The 20,485-nt window shown below is 46.6% G+C and overlaps 1 protein-coding gene across 1 annotated transcript in view; it reads right to left on the minus strand.

Annotated features, from left to right (window-relative positions):
* Nucleotides 1-20,485, minus strand: part of COL5A2 (collagen type V alpha 2 chain) — a 174,400-nt gene that overhangs the window by 123,547 nt on the left and 30,368 nt on the right. The gene's annotated exons all lie outside the window — the stretch shown is intronic.

Consider the following 20,485-nt stretch of genomic DNA (forward strand, 5'->3'; position numbering starts at 1 on the left):
CCATCACAATCCCCCCAGCGGCTGCTATGAGTACAGTGATATCCGGCCTGGAGATGATGTCACACACCCTCCCCTAATACAGGTATATCCGGCCTGGTGCTGATGTCACACACCCTCCCCTAAAATGCTTGGACTCCTCTGCGTTTTCCTACAAGGCCGAGTGTTTTATTCTGACACACCTGCGTTTTTGTAAGCTCTCCCATTAAACGGACAGTTCACACCCCCAGACGCCGGTTTCACCTTGCGTACAGCCAGCTATTAGAAAGGTAGCAGGATTTATCAGAGGATGGTCTCAGCCATGTGTACCTAGGTGTAAAAAAGTGTGACCTATTGATCCATACGGCAGATGTCATGTCTCTGAGTATTTCCAAGGTTATATCTGGCCACTCTAGACCCCACTTCTTAATTATATCTGACCATCTCTCATCCTAACTCTCTGTTTATGCTCACTTCTACCCCTTCTGCGTCAGTCTGCCCCTCCCCTTCTGTGTCACACCTGTCTGTCTGCCCCTCCCCTTCTGCATCACACATGTCTGTCTGCCCCTCCCCTTCTGCATCACCTCTGTCAGTCTGCCCCTTCCCTTCTGCATCACCCCTGACAGTCTGCCCCTCCACTTCTGTGTCACCCCTGTCAGTCTGCCCCTCCACTTCTGCATCACCCCTGACAGTCTGCCCCTCCACTTCTGTGTCACCCCTGTCAGTCTGCCCCTCCCCTTCTGTGTCACCCCTGTCAGTCTGCCCCTCCCCTTCTGTGTCACCCCTGTCAGTCTGTCTCTTCCCCTTTAGAATGTAAGCGTTCACGAGCAGGGCCCTCTCTCCTCATGGGCTTTTCTTAGAATATATATATATATTGCAACCTTGATAATTGTGACAGTGTCCTGTCCCCTGATACAACTATCCATATTTACCATTTACTTGTCCTAAATTGTCTTGTACTGTAATTCGTTATTTTCTTGTTTTTCGCTCAATCATGTATTGTAAGGCGCTGCGGAACCCTTGTGGCGCCATATCAGAAAACGATAATAATAATAACAATAATAATAATAAGGCTAAAGGAGAAGCTGATATTTATTCTGGAGACTGGGACTGTTCCAGGAGCTTTACCAACCAATAATTTATCAATAAGAAACCTTTTACTCTCTATAGAGCCGGTATTGTATATAGAACAGGATTGGAATGGCCCAAAAACCATCACTATATTACATTTCCCAATGGCATCAAGTACCATCAAAATACTGTCCTGGGTAAATTCATTCAAAGTATAACATTTTATTTGAAAAAGTATAAAATTCCTCGAGTACAGACAAAAAATGATCAATATAATTAAAAGAATTTAAAATACATTTAAAAATACAGCGTAACGTGATAACATTAGGACATTGGGGGTTATTCTAGTTCACACTTTCGGCCAAATTCCTTCTTAGATGGACAAAACCATGTGCACTGCAGGTGGGGCAGATGTAACATGTGCAGAGAGAGAGTTAGATTTGGGTGGGGTTTTACTTCAAAGTGAGATCTACATTGCAGTGTAAAAATAAAGCAGTCCGTATTTACCCTGCACAGAAACAAAATAACTCACCCAAATCTAATTCTCTCTGCACATTTTACATCTGCCCCAGTGCAGTGCTCATGGTTTTGTCCATCTAAGAAGGATTTTGTCAGAAAGAGTGAACCAAAATAACCCCCATTGTTACTGATACAGTGCACCTAAAAGTGACGCATAGAACAGAAGATAAAGGGGGGTATTCAGTGTTTGATTCTGAATGCGGAAGGGTTTTAGAAAGTCAGATCTGACAGGCTTCAATGCGGTCAGTAATGGCCACATTAAATAAATGTTTTCCGGTATTTCCGACCATCGGTAATATTGTCATTCACACATTGAATACCCCCCCAAAGGGTCTGATACTGAGGTGGGAATAAAGCAGGAAAAAGCAGGTACAGGAACTGTACACCTGGAGATAGTGGTGCAGAGAGGGGGGGAGATTTTTCACCCAGATCCGGGCCCGGATCAGTTGGAGGGGCTTGGTGGTAGCCCACTGCCAGTGGCGTAGCTAAGTTTTGGGCGCCCCCCTGCCATTAGGGGGGGGGGGCGCCGCCCCGCCAAGCACCCCCAATCCCCCCGCAGCCTTACCTATCGCGCTGGCCCCGGCGGCTCCGTTCTTCTGCTGAGGACCACCACAAAATGGCCACCCCCATACAGCAGACAGTTTCAGAGAACTGTGTGCTATATGGGGGCAGCCATTTTGTGGTGGTCCTCAGCAGAAGAACGGAGCTGCCGGGACCAGCGAGATAGGTAAGTCTGCGGGGGATTTGGGGGGGTGTAACTATAGCACCGCAGCCCCCGGCGCCCCCACATGCACAGCGCCCCCCCCGCGCGCGGTGGCGGGGGCTGCGGTGCTATAGTTACACCGCTGCCCACTGCACACCCTCCTTCTCCATTACAAACAGTACTTTAGGCAGGCAGGGATAGGACTGACCACGCCCCCTCCTAGTACTGGGGCCCGGTAGAGCTGTAGACACGCCTGCCTGGAGAAAGCATGCTGCGCTGCAGGTGGGGCTGATGTAACATGTGCAGACAGAGATGTATATGGGAGGGAGCATATGTAAAGGGGAGGGATAGTTCAGTAGAATATTTAGGCAGTCGGAATGCCAGTGTCGTTATTCTGACTACCGACATCCCGTTCCCAGCCCAGCTGGTAGCATCTTGGTGCATCTATGAGCCCTGCATCACTGAATCGCGAAGCGGTCACCATGGAAACATGCGGCTGATGTTACTGTAACCGTCCTTCGCTATTTATCTAACACAGTAGTTACCGGGGGATTTGGGGTAACTGGCTGCCCGGGTGCTGCTCTGTCACTATTCTCACTGCTGGAAGCAGATCTGGGAATGTTGTTCCCAGTGATATTCGCTGGCAGCTGCTGTCACCAGGGAGGTTGTAAAATGCCAAAAGAAGGAACAGGCAGGACAACAAAACATTGATACGTGAGCTGGGGGGATCTAGCAGCTGGACTCAGTACTCAGGAGACCTTAGGATCAGCCTTGTCCTTGGTGTGATGACTGCGTCAGGGACAAGTCACTTCCCTTTTACATTTGGAGTTGATCACTTGGGAGGTTGGACGCGTAGGACGTAATTCAGAGTTGCATGGAGTACGGAAGTATGCTATCACAGTAGGGGTGTATAGGAGGGTTCGTCTTTATAACTGGGCCCTAATCTTTACATGTCATATCCAATGGTTGGCCAAGTCTCTCTGTGATGGCTGGCCACACCCCCTGAGGTGGCTGGCCACACCCCCTGAGGTGGCTGGCCAAAACCCTTACGCTTGAATCTGCCACTGCATTCATTCCCTGTTGCGCCCTACGGGTGTGGGTTGTTAGGTCTACACCAACTAGGTCGACAAACATTGGGTCGACACCACTAGGTCAAAAGGCAGCAAGGTCAACATGGGTCTAGGTCCACATGTGTCAAGGTCGACATGGGTCTAGGTTGACAGGACATTAGGTCGACACAAGCAGTAGGTCGACATGGGCAAGGTCGACAGTCAAAAGGTCGACATGGGAGTTTTCACTGGGTCTCCCATTCGCTGATAGGTTGGGCTCCCAGTCGCTGATAGGTTGGGCTCCCAGTCACTGATAGGCTGGGCTCCCAGTCGCTGATAGGCTGGGCTCCCAGTCACTGATAGGTTGGTCTCCCAGTCACTGATAGCCTGGTCTCCCAGTCACTGATAGGATGGTCTCCCAGTCACTGATAGGTTGCGCTCCCATTCACTGATAGGTTGGGCTTCCAGTCACTGATAGGTTGGGCTTCCATTCGCTGATAGGTTGGTCTCCCATTCGCTGATAGGTTGAGCTCCCAGTCGCTGATAGGTTGGGCTTCCATTCGCTGATAGGTTGGTCTCCCATTCGCTGATAGGTTGAGCTCCCAGTCGCTGATAGGTTGGGCTTCCATTCGCTGATAGGTTGGGCTCCCAGTCGCCTGATAGGTTGGTCTCCCATTCGCTGATGGGTTGGGCTCCCAGTCACTGATAGGTTGGTCTCTCAGTCACTGATAGGTTGGGCTCCCATTTGATGATGGTCTTGTCTCCCAGTCACTGATAGGTTGGGCTCCCAGTCGCTGATAGGTTGGGCTCCCAGTCACTGATAGGTTGGGTTCCCAGTCACTGATAGGTTGGTCTCCCGTTCGCTGATAGGTTGGGCTCTCAGTCACTGATGGGTTGGGCTTCCATTCGCTGATAGGTTGGTCTCCCAGTCACTGATAGGTTGGTCTCCCATTCACTGATAGCCTGGTCTCCCAGTCACTGATAGGTTGGTCTCCCATTCGCTGATAGGTTGGTCTCCCAGTCACTGATAGGTTGGTCTCCCATTCACTGATAGCCTGGTCTCCCAGTCACTGATAGGTTGGTCTCCCATTCGCTGATAGGTTGGTCTCCCAGTCACTGATAGGTTGGTCTCCCATTCACTGATAGCCTGGTCTCCCAGTCACTGATAGGTTGATGTTCCTTCACCTATCCTGTAGGCTGTGATTGTATCTGGGGCAGATTATGTTCTCCAGCTATTCTCTCCTAGCTCAGAGCACACACTGTTGTATTCCCCACAATAGCATGTGTTGTGTTACTTTCCTGTGCTTTAATACGTTTAACTTCCAAGTAAATTAGGGAGTTGTTGGGGGAACTGGCACATTGTGTGGGAGGATCACAGAATGTGGAGCTGAGGAACCATTAAACTACTTATTAAAATAGTTTTTCCCTCTTAGTTATTGTGCAGTTCTCTAAATGCTCCTAGAAACATAAAATGATTTTACTAGTGTTAGTGACTGCAGGGTTGTGTACAGTATTTAGTGTAATGTGTGTGTGTGTGTGTGTGTGTGTGTGTGTGTGTGTACATATCTGGCACAGAATGCATGTCTGTAGCTGTGCGCAGTCACAATAACCTATTTTACTACCTTGCTGTGGCCTGACACACACACACACACACACCCCTCGGCCTGAACCTCTCCTGCCCTGGCATACTTAAGTTTGCGATGGTGGCTATCGATATTCTGATCTCTTTCAAAGTTCTGGCACCACTGTATCCTGACCGGTGTCCTGACCGTAGGGATGCTGTCTGTATCCCTAATGCTAAACTCCCCTTCAACAAAATCTGCACTGGCTCCCATTCCCCTACAGAATCCTCTTCAAACACCTCACACTCACATACAGGGCCATCTCTAATTCCATTGCTCCATATATCTCTAACCTCATCTCCATTCATACACCCTCCTGCCCTCTACGGTCCGCTGACGACTGTCGTCTCTCCTCCACCCTGATCACTGCTTCCCATGCTAGAGTACAGGACTATGTCCGTGCTGCACCCCTTCAGTGGAACGCACTCCCTCGCTCCATTAGACTCTCCCCGACCTTGCAAAGCTTCAAACGGGCACTGAAAACTCACCTATTCATCAAAGCGTACCCTTCCACTGCATAAACCAGCTGGTTCTCCGACCCCTTGCCTGTTTACATCCTGCTATCTAACCACCACCCACTCGCTTGCACCTCTTGTAATCTGTCTGTCTCCCCTTCCTACTAGATTGTAAGCTCCTCCGAGTAGGGCCCTCTTCCCTCCTGTTGTCAAAGCCCTCTTCTCTTCACATTTCACTCACAGCTCTCCTATACTCCAACACTCAGTGACCATCTTTGTCCGCATACTCATCTCCATCATTGGCATCAAGCCTATAGTTGTATGTTGATTGAGTCCTCACTACTTACATTTTAAGCTGTAATGTGTATTGATCTGTGGCGCTATTTATTTGTACCGTATTTTTGTTATTTATTCAATGTTATGCCAAGCTTTGTCTCCCTGTATTGTTCCTTTGTACGGCGCTGCGAAACACTTGTGGCGCCTTATAAATAAAATTATAATAATAATAATAATAATAATGTGACTTCCTGATCAACGGAGTTTGCTCTTTGGAAAACGGGAACCTGCTGCGACCATTGACTTTACACCGGCCAGCTCATCACCAGTATAGTAGTGCAGTATATGTGCAGTTGCCCCAGCCCCATGCTAGGTAAGAGACCCGTCAGTATCCGGCTTCACTTCCCAATACACGGAATCGCACACAACTTTATTACCAGTTATTATATAGCGCACACATATTCCGCAGCGCTGTACAGAGAATATTATTACCAGTTATTATATAGCGCACACATATTCCGCAGCGCTGTACAGAGAATATTATTACCAGTTATATTATATAGCGCACACATATTCCACAGCGCTGTACAGAGACTATTATTACCAGTTATTATATAGCGCACACATATTCTGCAGCGCTGTACAGAGAATATTATTACCAGTTATTATATAGCACACACATATTCCGCAGCGCTGTACAGAGACTATTATTACCAGTTATTATATAGCGCACACATATTCCGCAGCGCTGTACAGAGGATATTATTACCAGTTATTATATAGCGCACACATATTCCGCAGCGCTGTACAGAGAATATTATTACCAGTTATTATATAGAGCACACATATTCCGCAGCGCTGTACAGAGAATATTACCAGTTATTATATAGCGCACACATATTCCGCAGCGCTGTACAGAGAATATTATTACCAGTTATTATATAGCGCACACATATTTCGCAGCGCTGTACAGAGAATATTATCACCAGTTATTATATAGCGCACACATATTCCGCAGCGCTGTACAGAGAATATTATTACCAGTTATTATATAGTGCACACATATTCCGCAGCGCTGTACAGAGAATATTATTACCAGTTATTATATAGCGCACACATATTCCGCAGTGCTGTACAGAGACTATTATTACCAGTTATATTATATAGCGCACACATATTTCGCAGCGCTGTACAGAGAATATTATTACCAGATATTATATAGCGCACACATATTCCGCAGCACTATACAGAGACTATTATTACCAGTTATTATATAGCGCACACATATTCCGCAGCGCTGTACAGACTATTATTACCAGTTATTATATAGCGCACACATATTCTGCAGCGCTGTACAGAGAATATTATTACCGGTTATTATATAGCGCACACATATTCCGCAGCGCTGTACAGAGAATATTATTACCAGTTATTATATAGCGCACACATATTCCGCAGCGCTGTACAGAGAATATTATTACCAGTTATTATATAGCGCACACATATTCCGCAGCGCTGTACAGAGAATATTATTACCAGTTATTATATAGCGCACACATATTTCGCAGCGCTGTACAGAGACTATTATTACCAGTTATTATATAGCGCACACATATTCCGCAGCGCTGTACAGAGAATATTATTACCAGTTATTATATAGCGCACACATATTCTGCAGCGCTGTACAGAGACTATTATTACCAGTTATTATATAGCGCACACATATTCCGCAGCACTGTACAGAGACTATTATTACCAGTTATTATATAGCGCACACATATTCCGCAGCACTGTACAGAGAATATTATTACCAGTTATTATATAGGGCACACATATTCCACAGCGCTGTACAGAGACTATTATTACCAGTTATTATATAGCGCACACATATTCCGCAGCGCTGTACAGAGAATATTATTACCAGTTATTATATAGCACACACATATTCCGCAGCGCTGTACAGAGATTATTACCAGTTATTTATATAGAGCACACATATTCCGCAGCGCTGTACAGAGAATATTACCAGTTATTATATAGCGCACACATATTCCACAGCGCTGTACAGAGACTATTATTACAAGTTATTATATAGCGCACACATATTCCGCAGCGCTGTACAGAGAATATTATTACCAGTTATTATATAGCACACACATATTCCGCAGCGCTGTACAGAGAATATTATTACCAGTTATTATATAGCGCACACATATTCCGCAGCGCTGTACAGAGAATATTATTACCAGTTATTATATAGCGCACACATATTCCGCAGCGCTGTACAGAGAATATTATTACCAGTTATTATATAGCACACACATATTCCGCAGCGCTGTACAGAGAATATTATTACCAGTTATTATATAGCACACACATATTCCGCAGCGCTGTACAGAGATTATTACCAGTTATTATATAGCACACACATATTCCGCAGCGCTGTACAGAGATTATTACCAGTTATTTATATAGCGCACACATATTCCGCAGCGCTGTACAGAGATTATTACCAGTTATTATATAGCACACACATATTCCGCAGCGCTGTACAGAGATTATTACCAGTTATTATATAGTGCACACATATTCCGCAGCGCTGTACAAAGATTATTATTACCAGTTATTATATAGCGCACACATATTCCGCAGCGCTGTACAGAGAATATTATTACCAGTTATTATATAGCGCACACATATTCCGCAGCGCTGTACAGAGATTATTACCAGTTATTATATAGCGCACACATATTCCGCAGCGCTGTACAGAGAATATTATTACCAGGTATTATATAGCGCACACATATTCCGCAGCGGCCTTGACCATGTCGACTGTTTTCCTGTGTATGGATCATTGGATAAACAACATTTAAGTCAACAGTTAATTGGTCGACACCAAAGGCTGACACTGACAAAAGCTTGATGTACGCTAAGTCGACATTGACAGAGTTGTCACAAGCAAATGGTCGACATGGAAAAGGTCAGCACACAGAACTGCCGACACAAGTTTTCAATATTGTTCATAATGTCGACATCTGAGCACTTCAACCTCCAATTAGCATAGTGCATATACTCGCATGGCTCGCTTCACTGGTCACTATACCGTTCCCATATACCAAAGCCACGTGAATGATACATCATGAAAATATTGTGTTATGTTCAGGACGGCTCTTGGCCTCAGGAAATGAGGTTCTCCATCATTTGGAGCTACTTGTATACTGCATGGGGGGGGGGGGGGGGGCTGTATCACTTACGTACGGGGCTGTGTATACTGCTCATCCAGTAATGTGTAGCATCACATACTGTGTAGGTGTAAATACAATCTGAAAGTGCAAACCAATCCTGCTTTGAATGAGCAATGTCCTTATTTATGGCCCTAATTGTCAGTTATAGAGATGTTCCCATCCCGTATTACAGCTTGTAGTTATTATTGGGATTCCCATTACAGCTACTTTCTGGGTATTTCACACATACATGTCCCGTCCTGTCTGTCAGGCCGCAGGCTGAGGATTTTTGTGGTGTTCCCCTCTCTCTCCACTTGATCATATCTCCAAATTAGGGCTTGTCATTGTCCAGTTGTAAATGACAATGCTCCAGGCAACTTGTGTAGTAGAATCCCATTCTCTGTGTATTACACCGGTTCATGACAAGGCAGCATAAACATCACGTTGGGTCTGATTCAGGCTTATTCGCTAGGCTGCATATGTCCGCAGCTTATTTATTATTTCTTTATTACCACTGTTATATAGCGCACACATATTCCGCAGCGCTGTACAGAGAATATTTGTACAATCACATCAGTCCCTGCCCCAGTGGAGCTTACAATCTATATTCCCTACCGCATGTACACGCGCACACGGACATTCTGAGGTTACGTTTGTTGGGAGACATTTAGCCTACCAATATATTTTTGGATTGTGGGTTTACACCGGAGCACCCGGAGGAAACCCACGCAAGCACAAGGAGAATATACAAACTCCGCACAGTTAGGGCCATGATGGGAATTGAACCCATGTCCTCAGTGATGTGAGGCAGTAATGCTAACCATTACACCATCCGTGCTGCCCCAGCCTAGTCAACAGGTAACCGCTGCATGCCCGCCCCCTCATGAGCAGATTTGGGAATTTGAGTGGTCATAGCCACATATATTTTTCAGCAGGCTCCAGCAGGAACTGAGGCCCTTATTCTAGTTCACTCTTTCTGACAAAATATTTCTTAGATGGACAAAACCATGTGCACTGCAGGTGAGGCAGGTGTAAAAGCCCACCCAAATCTAATTATCTCTGCACAAGTAACACCTGCCTCACCTGCAGTGCACATGGTTTTGTCCATCTAAGAAATATTTTGTCAGAAAGAGTGAACTAGAATAAGGGCCTCAGTTCCTGCTGGAGCCTGCTGAAAAATAGCCCTGGTCATAGCATAATATAAATTTTAAGTATAAACACTGATGCTATAATGTATATATTACATTCCACATAGGGGTACAGGGGTGAGAAAATGATCAGTGCCAAAGGGGTTAAAAATTACTTTGGACAAACACTTTAACTTAGGTCTTTGGTTTGGCGTTACAGTTTAGACTCCGCCCATTCCCGTGTAACATGTGCTATAGCAGTGATAGTTCTGTAGCCTAATAAGATCTCTCCATAGGAAACCTGCGGGCCATAGGTAAATTCTAACCCGGGACATCTGATGCAGCCGTTCCTCATTTGTCAGAGAGATTCCAAAGTCTGTCTTCAACTATAGACTGTCTGTAGCGAGGAAGGTAGTAAAAGTGCTAAAGATGTTGGATATACTGTAGTACTAAACTATGATTCTCCTTCTGCTGCTCATACTACTGGCTGTGGCTGTAGAGGGCATTTGATACTAGCTGGAGAAGGAATAAGGTGGTAGGATAGAGCATGAGATGGTGGGAGAGGGAATAAGATGGCTTGGAAGGATATTTTGAGGCTAGCGAGGGCATGATGTGGCTGAGGATGACATAATGTGGTTGGCAAAGGGAAAATAGTGTGGTTGGAGAAGTCATGAGGTGGCTGGAGAAGGCATGAGGTGGCAGGAGAAGGCATGAGGTGGCTGGAGAAAGGCATGAGATAGTTGGAGAAAGGCATGAGATGGTTGGAGAAGGCATGAGGTGGCTGGAGAAAGGCATGAGATAGTTGGAGAAAGGCATGAGATGGTTGGAGAAGGCATGAGGTGGCTGGAGAAGGCATGAGGTGGCTGTAGAAGGAATGAGGTGCTTGGAGAAGGAATGAGATGGTTGGAGAAGGAATGAGGTGGCTGGAGAAGGAATGAGATGGTTGGAGAAGGCATGAGGTGGCTGGAGAAGGAATGAGATGGTTGGAGAAGGAATGAGGTGGCTGGAGAAGGAATGAGATGGTTGGAGAAGGAATGAGGTGGCTGGAGAAGGAATGAGATGGTTGGAGAAGGCATGAGGTGGCTGGAGAAGGAATGAGATGGTTGGAGAAGACATGAGGTGGCTGGAGATGGAATAAGATGGTTGGAGAAGACATGAGGTGGCTAGAGAAGGAATGAGATGGTTGGAAAAGACATGAGGTGGCTGGAGATGGAATAAAATGGTTAAAGAAAGGCATGAGATTTTTGGAGAAGGCATGAGGTGGCTGGAGAAGGCATGAGGTGGCTGTAGAAGGAATGAGGTGGTTGGAGAAGGAATGAGGTGCTTGGAGAAGGAATGAGATGGTTGGAGAAGGAATGAGGTGGCTGGAGAAGGAATGAGATGGTTGGAGAAGGCATGAGGTGGCTGGAGAAGGAATAAGATGGTTGGAGAAGGCATGAGGCGGCTAGAGAAGAAATGAGATGGTTGGAGAAAGGCATGAGATGGTTGGAGAAGGAATAAGATGGTTGGAGAAGACATGAGGTGGCTAGAGAAGGAATGAGATGGTTAAAGAAAGGCATGAGATGGTTGGAGAAGGCATGAGGTGGTCCATCATTTGCTTCTGTTTGCCCGCATTAGTTTTGCCTATTACATTGACCATAAATAATTTGAACTGGTAATGCACCCCCAGGATGGGAACCACTGGTGTAGAGGACTTGGACAGTGTTCTGCGTGCCCCATTTGTATTTCAGGTTAAGTTTGTCAATGCACTTTATAACCTTAGAACACACTGCTCATCATGTATATAACAACTGGATGACGACATGTGAATCCATGGAAAATGCTAATTATTTATGGCCAGGAAAGCACAATAACAACCACAGAAGAGGACAATCCTGAAAGTTTCTATTTGAAAGATATATTTCCATAATCATCCTGGGAACACCAGGAAGGCGTCCGGTAAAGCTGCATATCTGTATGTTTGTCGCTCCTGGTTACTGCATCTTCCCCCTACCCATCCCCCTCATCGAATGATTTTCGTAGCCTGGACTGACTTTTCATTTACACGCTGTCCTCCGAATTTGGGGTGACGTCATATGACATCAGCAGGCATCAACACTCCTGCGTTAGCCCCTAAAATACTGGGCATTCCCCCTGCTTCCGCCTCCTGCCCACCCCCTTCCCGCCTGACGAGTGTGAGCTGTTTGCTCCCGGATTTTGCGCATTGCGCAAACCCCGAACATCGTGGACGAATTCGTCCCATTACAAACGGGTCTGAATTGCCCCTCTGTTTATCATTTTCTAGGATGCAAGAGAGAAATGATAGACAGAATCTAATTGGTTGCTAAGGGCAACGACAACTCTTTTAATTTTTAAAAGCTTTAGTAAATTTAGTAAGAGTACATCACCAAAGGCTAACTTACCTGCGATACAGGTGGAGCCGGCTGCTATTCGGCAGCCCCCCGAGCCTGGGGGTCAGTGGGGTCTCCCATGGTCAGTCATGTGACAGGTGCGCATTGTGCTGTATACATACCTCCCAACTGGGGGCGTGGCCTAATTTGGGAGCATGGCCTATACTCGCGGCTCTCCTGCGAGGCCACGCCCCCATTTTGCCGCTATGGGGGCATGACCCAGAGGCTCTGTGAGCCTCTAGCCATGCCCCCAGCCCCCTGGCTGCAGGAATAGACGCTGTGCGTGTGTGCACAGCGTTTATTCCCTGCTGCTTAGCAGCTGACAGGGGGGACTCCCAACATCCCCACCACACCGCGGGACACTGCCGCCCGCGGGTGGGACAGCGGGACAGGCCCTGATAATCGGGACTGTCCCGCTAAAATCAGGACTGTTGGGAGGTATGTGTATAGTATGTAAATGTGCGCCATCGGTTCCTGTCCTATGTTAGAGTCTCCTAGCTGCACCCAGACACAACCACCAGCTGCAGTCCTGATATAGGGCCCAGTACAACACAAACCTCTGCCAGCTCTAACCTAACTCTTTTATCCTCCTTGTAGTCGTACAGAGGAAACACTGGTAGAGAGATAAACCTATAGCCAGGTCCAGATGTCCCAAACTGTTCATTATACAGAGAGCAGACACTTCAGTGACTCACGCGTGTTCCCTCAGCCCTTGTCTGAAGTGTTCTTCTACAGCCATGGTCTGTGTGGAGAGACTCTCAGTTCAGAGCACATATTATTCCCATACCAACTTAGCAGAGGCCAAATACAGGATGACTTACTAACGATGTCACATCCAGAGGGCACAGATATACCGTAAGGTTCCCAACCCTGGTCCTCAAGAACACCACACTGGGCATGTTTTCCAGGTCTCCTCACAGAATCACAAGTGACATAATTAGCTCCACCTGTGGTTCTTTTAAAACGTGTCAGCAAGTAATGAGTGCACCTGTGCTGCTGCTGGGTGACCTGGGAAATGTGTCAGTGAGTAATGGGTGCACATGTGCACATGCTGGGTAACCTGGGAAATGTGTCAGTGAGTAATGGGTGCACATGTGCCCCTGCTGGGTGACCTGGGAAATGTGTCAGTGAGTAATGAGTACATCTGTGCACCTGCTAGGTGACCTGGGAAATGTGTCAGTGAGTAATGGGTGCACATGTGCCCCTGCTGGGTGACCTGGGAAATGTGTCAGTGAGTAATGAGTGCACATGTGCCCCTGCTGGGTGAACTGGGAAATGTGTCAGTGAGTAATGAGTTTACCTGTGCTGCTGCTGGGTGACCTGGGAAATGTGTCAGTGAGTAATGAGTGCACCTGTGCTGCTGCTGGGTGACCTGGGGAATGTGTCAGTGAGTAATGAGTGCACATGTGCACCTGCTGGGTGACCTGGGAAATGTGTCAGTGAGTAATGAGTACACCTGTGCATCTGCTGGGTGACCTGGGAAATGTGTCAGTGAGTAATGAGTGCACATGTGCCCCTCCTGGGTGACCTGGGAAATGTGTCAGTGAGTAATGGGTGCACATGTGCCCCTGCTGGGTGACCTGGGAAATGTGTCAGTGAGTAATGAGTACACCTGTGCACCTGCTGGGTGACCTGGGAAATGTGTCAGTGAGTAATGAGTGCACATGTGCCCCTGCTGGGTGACCTGGGAAATGTGTCAGTGAGTAATGGGTGCACATGTGCCCCTGCTGGGTGAACTGGGAAATGTGCCAGTGAGTAATGTGTGTACCTGTGCACTTGCTAGGTAAACTGGGAAATGTGTCAGTGAGTAATGAATGCACCTTTGCACATGCCGGATGACCTGGAAAATCCTCACTGTTAGGGTTACTTGAGGACCAGGGTTTGGAACCACTGCTGTAAGCAAAGTGAGTTTTGTAGGTCATTCATCCTCTGGTAAGACTCAAAGCACCTTGAGTCCTGTTGGAGAAAGTGCGCTATATAAATATAACTTACTTACTAAATAAATAAACAATATAAAATAAAGGTACCCATAGACGGTCCGTTCCCGGACCGTCCGTTTTGTACTATGCGATGCGCGCTCCCGCGCATCACATAGTACGGTACAAAAAGTATGTGCTGCACATACTTTTCGTACTAGCTAAACATCGTATCGGATCGCACTGCATGCACTAGGCATGCACTAGGCATGCGATCCGATACGATGCATGCTAATTAAGACCCAAACGGATCCGTTTAACGGACCGTGTATGGGTACCTTAAGTCGTTTTTTTTTTTTATACGTTACATTTAAAAACAAAAAACAACGATCATTTACAAGGCCTGGTTTTGCAGTACAAACAGGGCCGGTGAAAGCCCCCGCCCGCCCCAGGCAAAACCCGCCGGATGGTGCGGATGATACTGCGGCACGGGGGTGGGGGTTCGGGTACGGCGGGTGCGATACGGCAACCCGAGACCATACCCGCCGAACCCGAGACCATACCTCCCAACTTTTGAAGTTGGGAGGTCGGGACGTTCGCGCGGCGAAGCTGCGCGCGCTCCCGAAAAGGGGGCGTGGCCTCGAGAAAAGGGGGTGTGGCCTCACTGGGTGACGCGAACTCCGGCCACGCCCCCGTTTTCGCTGCTCGTCGGCGCTGAATAGATGCTGTGCGCATGCGCACAGCGTCTATTCTCGGCAAGCTGGGGGGGCTCCCAACTGTCCCCCCCACCGCGGGACAATGGCGGCCCCGGGCGGGACGCGGGAACGTCCCCGAATATCGGGACGTTCCCGCGGAAATCGTGACAGTTGGGAGGTATGCCCGAGACCCCCCCCCCCTCCTTGCCGTATCGCGCTGCAATCCCCCCAGCGGGGAGCAGGAAGTGGGTGGCGGGGCAGCGTTAATTAACGGATGGGATGGGGGTCGAGGAGGGGGAGGAGGATTACAAACTCACCTGCTTCCTGCTCCCTGCTTTCTGGTACCTCTCTATGGTACCTCGGCGGTTCAGTACCGCCCTCCAGTGGCCGGCGCCCTAGGCAAATGCTAGTCCTGCCTAGTGGTGGCGCCGGCCCTGAGTACAAATGATTGCTGCATTTTAAAAAAGTCCAAGATTGTCCGGCATCCCGTACCCACCTGCTCACCTGCCCCCCAGTCTTATTACAGTGTTTGTAAACAATTTTAAAGCGTTACGGAATATGTTTGTGCTATTATAGAAACATGTAAATAATACGATGGTCCAGATTTATTAACAATTTGTTTTATTAAAATACTGTGAATAAAGATGTTTTTCACACCATTTTCACATTCTTTTAGTATCACCTGAATGCATTAAAGGGCTTTTGGAGAAGTTTAAGTGAAAAACTTTTCCAAACCCTTTAATTAAAAAAAAAAAAAAAATTCAGTAACCAGATCACATTTCCCATACTTATAAGATTTGTTCCGAGAACATTAAATTGATGTAATTTCACTTTATAAACTCCTGTCTTAGATATCAGGATTTTGCAGTCCGTTATGGGTTTTACACAAAAATAACATTTAGAAAGCGTCGCCTAGTAAAAAAGATACAGCCTAGTTAATGATCCCTCTGTAAATACACGTGTTCTTCATTGAGAAGGCATCCCTTATAGAGACAGGGAGAGAGAATATTTTGGGGGCTGCCTCTGGCCGTAATGCTGGCAACTCTCCCCCCCCCCCTGACACCGCCACTGCTGCTCCCCGCCCTGGTCCCAACGACTGCACAATGTAGATGACAGTCACCGGGACCGGTGCATGTACCCCGGGTTCTCTGGGCTATTTCGACTGAAGTCCATAGAAGCCAAAGTGGAATCCCGAAGGGACGGAACACCTCCCAATGGGACTGCGTTGGGTGACTGGCAGGTTGGTCATCCAATAGGAGGTTGCAGCCAGTCACAGTGAAGCCAGAGCCGTCTCACGGACTGGATCTGGCCTCACTAACACTGAGCACAGTAACAGATTTTACCTGGGGGGCTGTAGCCCTGCAGGCCATAGGAAAAACCGCCACTGACTTTAACCCTCTCGGTGGAGCAATATGTGTCATGCCGACATACCAACCTCAGAGACAATGCCCCTCACATCACAGCGCAGTCAGGAGGCAGCTGCATCGGGCAACTTAGTCACAACAAGTCACTTGTATGAATCAGAAAGTTGGTTCCGGCGGCTCCTCTGTACTGTAGGCAGATTTCTGAAGCTATTTGGGATATTGTTATTTCACGGCAACATTTGCTATAAACAGGGACGGTTCTACAATTAGGCAGCTGTCTAGGGGTTCCAGAATCTGGGGGCACCCCTGATTATTGACAATCCCACAAATGAGAAGGACTTCTAAGATGCCACCTCTATACTTTCACCTCAGGTTCTGGAAATTGGGTATTGGTCTAGGTAACAGGTCCTCAAACTCGGTCCTCAGGACCCCATATGGTGCATGTTTTGCAGGTCTCCTCACAGAATCACAAGTGAAATTATTAGCTCCACCTGTGGATGTTTTCAAATGTGTCAGTGAGTAATGACTGCACCTGTGCTCCTGCCGGGTTACCTGGAAAACGTGAACGGTGTGGGGCCCTGAGGACCGAGTTTGACAACCACTGGTGTAGGTGGTGGGAGTAGTAAGCTGATGTTTTACCTAGGGTGCTGGAAAACCTGACAACAGCCTGGCTATAAATATTGATAATTAATGGAAAGATCAGGAACCAGCACAATACGCCCACTTCATATCTCAGCTGTGTTACTTCTGAAGAAGACGACAAACCCAACGGGCTATTTGCACCATGATTCCTAGATCTGAGGGGTCCTGAGAAAGCCTACATCATACAATGACGCAGTTTCTCCCCTCTGCATCAGTATAATGAGTACGGTGCCGTTGTTCGATCGGACCAGGAGAACAAGTTTTACCCAAGCAGAAAGATAGAGAGAGGGAGAGAAAAAGAGAAAATAGAGAGGGCAGTGACAGATGCAACATATGGAACCTAAATGAAGAGATAGTAGTAGTCAAGAGACGGGACATCCAAATGTGGTTTTCTGAGCTCGTTCTATTTGGGACCTGGAATCTGAGGGGGGGGGGGGGGGTGTTATATGAAATGTGGAGGGTTGTGATGTGTGGAAAAGACTTATTAAAGACAGATAGCAAGCCCAGCTAGATACGCTTTACATTATGGACACCTGTCTTTAATAAGGGTGTGTGGATTTGATGTGTCCTGATAACATAAGCTGCAGTGACCACATACATCATACACACACAAACACAAGATACCCAAGTACATATGTATACAGGACAGGGAAACATGGATATGCTGCAATACTGATGGCGATGCCTGTATTAGTCAGTGGGTGTCTTTCCACAGAGCACACGGGTAGCAAGATGCAAAGGCCACGGGACATCGGTGGTGCCACCTCTGCATACCCTGCAACATCTATGGGGCAGAAAGCGGTACACATTCAGAAAGGGGGCATGGCCTCATGGAAAGGAGGCGTGGCATCACAAAAAGGGGCGTGGTAGTACACATTATACCACACATTGTAATGCCCATTACACATTTTAGTAAACGCTGTAATGCCAATTACACATAAGGCCACACACCATAATGCCCATTAAACATTGTGCCACACATCATGATGCCCATTACATACTATATAACAAACCAAAATGCCCATTACATATTTGACAACTACATGCTGCTTACCTACATGCTGATTGCTAGGGGGTTCTTTCTTGATGCCAGGGGCTTCATCATGCTCGTTGCCAGGGGGTGGGGGGGGGGGAGAAATTGCTCATTGTCAAGGGGGAGGGAATTGCTCATTGCAAAGGGGTGGGGGTTGCTCCTTGCGACGGAGCAAGGCATGGTCACCAGGCTGCTCAGTGGCATAACTAAGTTTTGGATCAGAGATTCCTGCTGCGGTCCCCCTTTAATACATTTAGGTGAAACTTAATATTTGTGGTTAACCCCCGAAAACGGGTGTTTTCGGGGATTTAGCCTCAAATATTAGTTGATAAATGCGGCCCTAAGTGAGCTTCCTTATAAAAATGTCCCCCTTTAAACAATCCCAGGTGTGCATCTGATTCTATAAGTGCACCAACATTTCATCTCATTGTTAGTTATAGGAATTTATCAATGTGATTTCAGCCTGAAAGCTGTTATTGTCTATAGATGATATGTACACTTTACCATATTCAGAACTTGTATAGCTTACTGTATATGGTACCATTGGCATTATTTATAGCATGTGACTGAGCTGGATGTAAGGTGCAATGCTGGGGGTAAGGGAAGGGGTATGAGGGGTAAATAGTGCATATATATCAATATAGACTTCACCCTTTACCTTTATCCTGTATAATAATGATTACCTTCCCTTTGATCATATTTGGCGATGAACAAAAATACTTTGCCTGAAGCGGCAGTGGGTCGCAATGAGGTGCAAAGATCTGAATAAAGTTAGGAGAATTGGGTAGGTCGGCAACTTAGGGGAGCCAGTGGGGGCCGATACAGCGGAGACATCACAGCAAGGTCACAGGTGCCAGCAGTCTGCCCCTGGTGGTAGTGGAAGATGTGGGTGGTGGTGCATCTGGGGGGCGGAGGTGCCCATGTCAGGTACAGACATATTAGCAAATTATATTAAATCCAGATGTCTGAATATATTTGAGGATGCACTTTCTAAACACCTTTCTCCAAACACAATGGGCCTTATTCTAGTTCACTCTTTCTGACAAATTCCTTCTTAGATGGACAAAACCATGCTGCACTGCAGGGGGGCAGATGTAACATGTGCATAGAGAATTAGATTGGGTGAGTTATTTTGTTTCTGTGCAGGGTAAATACTGACTGCTTTATTTTTACACTGCAATACAGATCTCACTTTGAAGTAAATCCCCACCCAAATCTAACTCTCTCTGCACAAGTAACATCTGCCCCACCTGCAGTGCACATGGTTTTGTCCATCTAAGAAGGAATTTGTCAGAAAGAGTGAACTAGAATAACCCCCTATGTAACAGTAAGTTGGAATAATACAATATTATCACTTCTGGTGATTTCAAGTCATTTTGGGGAAATTTACTAAGATGAGAGATCTGTTACAGATGGACTATTGCTATGAACAACCAGATAGATACTATCTATTATCTTCTAGAAGGTGCTCCATAACTAAGAAGGAGATTCTGATGTTGCCCATAGCAACATCCCATGGGAAATAGATCTCCCATCTTTCCTGTCATGTGTTGTTCCAACGGTTCAGAATGATTCTATCGTTAACACAAAGTCGTTATGGTGTTACATCTTACAGACATGATACACAGTAAATTAGCATTAAGAATACCCGTCTGCTTCTCCAGACTGCTCTGCACAGACAACGCGCATATATTGTACATGTGGCAAAGGGCTCTGTAAATCGCTTCCAGATGCCGGGACTATTTTTATAGTTTTATAGCCACAAGACATTTTTGCTCAGCATTTTCTGTAGGAAAACGTTTGTCTCAGGCATATTTTTTCGGGCTGGTATTAATAACGTAGTCTCACCTGTGTGCCATGATAAATGTACAGACTAGCACTGGCATTGGGAACGTTATAAATAACAGGTGACATCATGTCCGGGGTGACCGGCTGAGAGAAAGTAGGTCTGTTAAGGTGCAATGCCGCAATTTTATCAGCTGTCCTTGTAGCGACAACACATACAGTAGGGGCGTACTTATTAATACATTATTGCGGAATATTCAAGATATTCCCCAGATACTACTAGGTACTATGGAGGGGTCGCAGCAGATAAATTTGATTCTGCCATGGTCTCTCCATTTCCATTACAAGTGCAACAAAGCCCCCATATATGGAGTACACACATACAGTATCAAAAAATGTTTTCATGCTGGGATTTGTAGTTCTACAAAGAAAGAACAATACAGTGCAGATACACACTCTACAATAATTACCATATAATAAGCTCTGCTATCTCATATTGAGCAATATCGAGGTGCTAAATGAATGTTAGGGTGTACCAACCCATGGCCATCCAGCCACACCAACCCAAAGGGAGCCGCTCCCCAAATTCATCCCTAACACTGACAAATTGTACAAATGTGCATCTCTACCTTCATTGT

The sequence above is a fragment of the Crinia signifera genome, chromosome 7 (assembly GCF_055691185.1).
Source record: "Crinia signifera chromosome 7, ASM5569118v1, whole genome shotgun sequence".
NCBI lineage: Eukaryota > Metazoa > Chordata > Amphibia > Anura > Myobatrachidae > Crinia > Crinia signifera.